Source organism: Athene cunicularia (assembly GCF_003259725.1).
Source record: "Athene cunicularia isolate RWA chromosome 1 unlocalized genomic scaffold, athCun1 chr1_part1, whole genome shotgun sequence".
NCBI lineage: Eukaryota > Metazoa > Chordata > Aves > Strigiformes > Strigidae > Athene > Athene cunicularia.
Genome location: NW_020799091.1, coordinates 43791704 through 43798937, shown reverse-complemented (window position 1 = coordinate 43798937; position 7234 = coordinate 43791704). Strand labels below are relative to the sequence as shown.

The window sequence follows — 7234 nt, the reverse complement described above, 5'->3', positions numbered from 1 at the left end:
CCCCCCCCCCCCTTATCTGCACTTCTCAGCACTTCTCCTTTTTCCCCAGTATTGCAGAAGGTCCCTCCTTCTCACCTGGTAATTACTGTTTTCAACTAGCTAAGAAAGACAATGGAGACAGACTCATCTCAGCAGTGCACAGTAAAACAGTGAGAAGCAATGGACATAGGCTAGAACACATGAAATTTGAACTTGATAAGGAAAGCTTTTGAAAATAAATTTTTTAAATAATGATCATGGTCAACCACTTGCACAGGCTGCACAGGAGGATGCGGAGTCTCCACCCTTTGAGGAATTCAGAACTTGACAAATTCCTGAGCAACCTGTTCTGAACAGGGCATGGATGGACTACAGAAATCTAGAGGTCCCTTCCAGCCTACTTGATCCTATTCTAAATCACCACAAACTGTAAATATGTGTCTAAATGTTAGTTAATAGCAAAAACATTACAATAAGCACATTTAGGCATGTTACTTATATGTTATGTGGTATAACCTATGCTGTTTTCACCTACTAACTGTTGAGCCTTGAAAGAAGCACAGAGCAGTTATTTTTAATACACAATTCTGCTCTGAGGCACACTAGATACCTTTAAGGTTCATGCAATTTATTTAATAAAAAAAAAACCAACCCTCATGCTTTATCTATTTTTAAAGAGTCTCAAAAGTAGAATGGAAACCCAGTGGACAAAGGCAACTGAGCAACATATTCACCCAGGCGACTTGACTTCAGCAGCTTAAAACAGTACTTCTGCCAACACAGTTACACAGTCGGTAGGAAGATTTGATTTATGGGGCTGATGGAGATGTGGAAAGGGTAAGTGGTGTAAAAAAAAGTAAGGGTGCAATTTATTTCAGCAGATAACTTCTGAAGCAGCTAATGTACAATTTAAACATTGTCTGAAGTAGCGATGCTCTCTTTCACTTTGTCACTTGCATGTAAAAATAACAGTGAGGACAAACACTGAAACAAAACAGACTTTGAAATTTAGGTGCAATTAAAGTTGGGTAGCATTTACAAATATTTCAAGAATGCCACCACATTCTAAATACTAAGGCATTATACTCAAGACTGAGTCTTCCACATTTTAAGGTGGTATTTGTATGCAAGTTGGAACCATGAAAACATAAAACTGGCGAAATGCACAAACATTTCCAGACACTCAGATGCAAAAGTCCAAGAGCTTTTGTGGGAAGAACGAACTGTTGTAATCCTCTTCTAAAAGCAAATGCAAACCCAGACACCAACAGAGTCTACATCTTATTGTACTTCTGCTTGGTGTATTAAAGCATCACTGTATCACAACAAAACCACAGTTAAGACTATTTGGAAAAAAAAAACAAACAAAACCAACCAAACAGCATGCCTATGGCTTTAGGAAACTGGGAGGACTACATCTAATTAGACCAATTGAGACAATCAATATTTTGTATCTTTTTTATTAATGCATAAGATTTTTTTGGCAGTTTCTTAAAGTGAGGCTAATTTTTTCCCTAGAAAGTAGTAAGACACTGTATAAAATGTCTGATAGAATTGTCACTAAGGAAAACACCAACAGAAAAACACGTACATTACAGTTTATATAAATCCACAAATAGATGGTTGCATTCAGCCCTTGAAGTATTCAATTCTTATTAAACTAATCTGTATTAAAAATATAAATGCACAATATTTTGCTTCCAATTCTTTATACATTATTTCTAGAGTCATAAAGACAAAAAGCTGCTTGTTTCAGAAGTGACATTCATTCATAGAAATAAGGGAATCACCCAAACTATTTTATTGTTTGGGCATTTTAAGGATATATTTCTTAATTCTTTCATTATGACATTTATGGAATTAAAACAAAAGGATCATTTTTCAATACGTTTTAGAGAAGGTGTCTTTCAGACCATTAAGCAAAATGACCGATATGACAAGATGGCAGCAGCTCTAGAAACTTTAATTCTACACAGCAGGTCAAAAGTCACACCAGAAGCAAATACATGGCTGTAACTTACATGAGCTGCATTACTCTTCTTTCTAACTACTCCTTACTTAGAGTGGCCACAATATGGTCTTGCCCAAACAATGGACACTCCATTACAATAAACCTACTTGGGGAATTCAAGATTTATTATCAATTCTTTAATATCCTCAAGCACTGTATTTCAGAACCTCTTAATATAGTTCAAGAAATACAGCCCATTTATCATTGCAATTTAAAAAAAAAATATTTATTTCAAAATTTGCAGTGAAGGAAGAAAAAAGATAAATCTTTCAACATCAAATATGTGAGAAATCTTACATCCACAAAATTCTTGTCCTTCCAACTCTGTTATTTTCTTCAGGATATCTAAAAGAGCACCACTGACTCAGAGTTAGCACTCCTGATCTGCACAATGAGAGGTATATATTTTTAAAATAGCCATTAAGCAGTTCTGAAACTTAATACTTGGTATGTCCAGGCACTGACATATGTATTGAACCAGGACATCACACAGGCAGCAATGCAAAGCGCTCAGACAGCTGGGCTAACCAGCTCACCCAGTCTTCCTCCAAAACTTCCCCACCGAGCAAGAGCTTTAGAATGCTCTGAATAGAGTCCTGAGGTTCAGCTACTGAGCCACTGGTTCAAAACAAAACACTACGTTACGCTGTTAAAAACACTTACAAACCTGTTTCTAAGATCTAAACAGTTATTCCTTATGGGCACAAGCCAGATCAATCTACTTTTCCAAATAAGCTATTATACATACTACTGTTTACAGTGTACTAAAACAATTGGATTCTACTGATTCTGCTGGTTCTTTAAGCCAAGGAAAATGTGGAAGCAGGAACAGCATCTTCAGTGCAAAAAGATAATCTATCACATGAAACACTATCACTTGCTTTCCACTCTGTAGCACCCCATTCACTTAAATAGCATTTGAGAAAGTAAGGGTTTCTTTGTCATAATTTTTAGTTTATGTCATTGAAAGAGAAATAAGAAACTGAGCAAAAAAGAGGTCACAAGTGGAAGTACAAATAAAGAAATTAAACGCATGGTTTTCCTAGCTTTCAATTACTGAGGAATGTATGAAGACAGATCTAAGTCAATCTTTCAACTATTCAAATAAATAATGCTCTAAAATCCAAAACAACATCTTTCCCTTTGCAATCTACCTATTTAAACTCAATAAAAGGTCCACGTAGCTTAAAATATTTTAAATTAGAAATGGCCATTCAACAACTCATCTCACAGTGGACGTCTACAATCCCTTCATTTTTGTCCCTGTGCTTATTCTTTGTTATGCTGTGCCACAGCCTCAACACTTTCCCTTTGTTGGCTCTGTGGAAGCTTTCTGGGGTACTCTCTTTACAGTAAGACACAAACTGAGTCCTGGTCTTCCACTTTCTGAGGCTACGCTCATAGTAACAGGCTGTTTTCCAAGCATGCACACTATTTCCACTGTTTCTACTCTGTTTACAACAGAAGAGTTAAACTCCACTCCCCCACACCCCAACTAAAAAAGAAAAAAAAAAAGATTAGCAACACTTTTTCAGAGGGACATCTCTGTTTCTTCACATCCAACACCTTTCACTCCAACACAGTAGCTCATCTACAAGTACTACCACCCAATGTACTTCAGGAATTGCATGCACTACCTTTTCAATTACTTTGATCAATAGGGTTTTCTTTTGGGAAAGCTTACGTGATAGTGTTGCAGAGTTCAAAAATGGAAAGACATTTTAGGAAGAGTAAAGTTTCTTTCTTCAAGATAATTAATCAATCTCTGTATTTGCCTCACACCCTTAAGAAATGTGTTCCATAACTGGGTGAAGACTGGCTGTATCCGGTTTCTGCCATTTGATCTATGTTTTGTGATTGTTACTGTCCCTGCAACTTTAAAGTCACAGCTGTCAAGGGCATCCATGGACCGAAATTAATTTATGTAGCTGACTCTCAGTACCTTAATAGCTTTAAAAAAAAAAAAAAAAAAAAGTAGGATCAAAGGCCTCAAAATAATGCTGGAAGGTGACTAAGAACTGGCAAGTAAACCCTATGTGGCAAGAGAAATCCAAGCCACAGCCAGCTCTCAATAGTTTAACTCTGAACTACCTGAAACCAGTGCTTGAGCTTCATAATCAGATGCAGGCAATTACGCTATCCTTATCTGGATATAAGAGGCATGAGTTGACATGGTACCTTATCTAGGAAGTAAGGATATTTCTTATAACACCTGAGATGATGAAAGGTAAGAGAGCATGAAGCAAGGTGAGAGATCAAGAAAGATGTCCACCAATTCTACTTTTTTGTTTATCTACTTGCTTGCAAGCCAGACAAAAGAGGCATCATGATGAACAATCAGCTTGTGTCTGATCTTTTCACTGCAAAAATTTGTATGCAGTCTGACTGGTTTTTCATTGGTAGAAGAAATTCAGAACATTATGTGGTAAACAGTGGGCAGATAAACCCCATTTTCTTGCCTTCTCTCTCCCATTAGTGGGGAAACTCTCATAAGAGATTCAGGAAGAAGGGTAGCACTGGTTACATCAGGCCCCCCCAGCTGAAGGTCAAAGAGAAGAAACCATCCCCTGTCATCACTGTACACAAAGTGGAGCTTTGTAAATGCTGAATTGTCAGCTCTTTCTGTATCAGAGGTGGACACAACTCATTCTAACAGACTGTAGAAGTGGAAGGGAAAAAAAAAGTATTGTGACAATTAAATTAGCACTCTATGGTACATCTAACTACACTGACTTCTCTCTTTAAAACACCATTACAGATATGTGGCTGTGGTATTCTGAATGAGTCACTACCACTGGAAATTCTTAGAGCTACAAAAGAATATTCCTGTTTATCCTCACCAGCCAGTTTCTGAACCCTTAAATAATTCTTACACACATACACAAAGAGAGGGGTTATTCCTAGACTTGTATTATCACATAAATGCTTCCAGACAGAAGAAAAATCTTTCAAGCTATTTTGGAAAGATTTCACATCACCTGTAACTGAGAAATATCAGTTCTTCTCCACTACAGGCTGAATTTCTACCATAAAGATTGAAAGAGTCTCAAATTCACAACTTACACTGCAAAACTAGAGAGCACACAGTATGGTAAGAACATATTAAAAGCAAATGAACTTGCATTTAGCACATTACCTTTCTAGTTACTATTAAAAAAGAGAATAAAGTGATTGGTAAAATAGCACAAATAGGCTAAGTATTTGTAAAATCATAATGACAGTTCTGACAATGATCTAATACTTAAGAATCCACACATCTTACTGGTAACTGTAATTTGTTTTGTTTTTAAGAGTCTGCTACCATAAGAAAAAAAATACAATTTAAAAAATGCCACCAAATAGTAAAAAAACCCAAACCAACCAAGAAACACATGTCCAGATGTCTGTGTAAAGAGATACATTCATTAAACTACTACTAAACACATATATTACAGCTATTAGGGGCACACCATTGTTTTGAGTTTTTTTTCAATCCTGAAGAATTCTATAATATTTTACAGAACACATCACAGAGTACCACAAAAAAAGTCTGTCTGCAATTAACAGGATTTTTTAAAAATACGTTTGCAATTTCATTTGAATCTCAAATTATTATTATTGCCGCAATAAGGGATCCTGTTGTAAGCAGGATATGAGTAACTTGTGACTAATAGCCCTGTTGTTATACAGTTTACCACCATACTGATGAGATTAAAAGAACAGTGACTAATAATGCAAGGTGTATTCAACACTGACCATTTTCTTGCCTTTTATTTTCAAATATACACCTCAGTCGAGATAGTAACAACCACCACTGTTCAGTTAAGTCTGGTAAAATAATACTGAAGGAGGAAGTCTAACTGGTCTAAATTGGCCTTTTCTGTGCAGAAATATTAAAAAGAAAATCCTTGTAGAGTAAAAATTCCTATAATACATGATCATCCACAATTGATATATATTGATTTGTATCATCCATCATCAATGCAAAGCCAATGGGCAAGAGAGACAGAAGGATGTTAAACAAACAACTCTACATGTGTCCAAAATTTAGGATTTTCTCCATCCAACATAAATGTGATAATTCAGATTTTTAAAAGTCACTCAATCTCTATTTTACAGCTGACAGGACTTTACTTGCACCCTGATGAGTTCATCTCCACATCTGTAAAGTGAGATGTTAAAGAATGTGAAATTCCGCTAGTCATTTATTCTCTTTCGAACTGGAATTTAGTCTCAGAATTTCAAAATTTTTAAAAATCTAAACCATAAGGAAATTATATCACACATTCAAGAAAAACTCCCTGGAAACATTGTTAATTTAAACTCAGGACTAGAATTAAAAGCTTCTCAAATTGCTCCACAGCAGAAAAAATATAAGAATTGCAAAATTACATGTCCTAGGAAAAGATAACATTATCAACAGGCCTGCTGGGATCAACATCTGACCTCTAATGCTTGAAAAAGATACTCAGAACATGATGCAGGGTTGGAGCATGTGTGATCTCCTTTCAGCAAGAGTCTATCTAGAGCTTACATCATTTTGTGGACTAGTACAAGCTTCCTTTCTGTAGCATGGATTCTACGACACTAACAAAACCAGCAACAACAAATCATGCAAATGCTGTCATGAGTAAGCAGCAAAGTGCAAATATGGTAAAATGACATTATTTCTTATGGTCAGCCAAAGAAGAAAAAGTCTGCAACACAATGATGATGTAAGCAGATCCATACAAGTGCACAACGCCATCATGCACAGGTCCAGAACTTGCACATGTTATATATAAATACGTTTTAATCATTAATTAATGAATTAATACCCATCTTGAAACACATCAGAAATTACATTAATAGCCAGCCTACTATTCTCTTTTTTTTTTTACTGCCCTTTCCTTCATACAGTATCTTCACATGACACTATGTACTGGGAGGTTTCAGAGGAGGTTCCAGTACGGCCCAATATCAGAAGACAGCCCAGGCACCCGTGGGGAAGGGAAGAGGCTACTCTCGTTGGAGAAGCAGGAGTCTTTACTACAAAAAAAATAAAAGGAGATGGGCCTAAAGCTACAGAGAGGCTAAAGATTACCTCGAGTAAGAGCTGCTTACCTGATTCGTGACCTGAAAAGAAAGCAGAAGAGAGAAGGGAGTTAAGACCCCAGTTAGATCGGCGGGCTAAGACCTGCCCCCCCCCCCAGCCAACTCTCAGCCCGCGATGCTGAGCCCAAGAGCGGCCCCGAGCCCGCTCCCCTCCGCCATCCTCCCTCCCTC

At 36.9% G+C, this 7234-nt stretch overlaps 1 protein-coding gene across 1 annotated transcript in view; it reads right to left on the bottom strand.

Annotated features, from left to right (window-relative positions):
* Window positions 1-7091, bottom strand: part of UCHL3 (ubiquitin C-terminal hydrolase L3) — a 44131-nt gene extending 37040 nt beyond the window's left edge. Inside the window, exon 1 of the mRNA XM_026843712.1 lies at window positions 7073-7091. The gene's annotated coding sequence lies outside the window, so the exon portion shown is untranslated. The remainder of the gene's footprint in view (window positions 1-7072) is intronic.
* Between the last annotated feature and the right edge of the window lie 143 nt (window positions 7092-7234).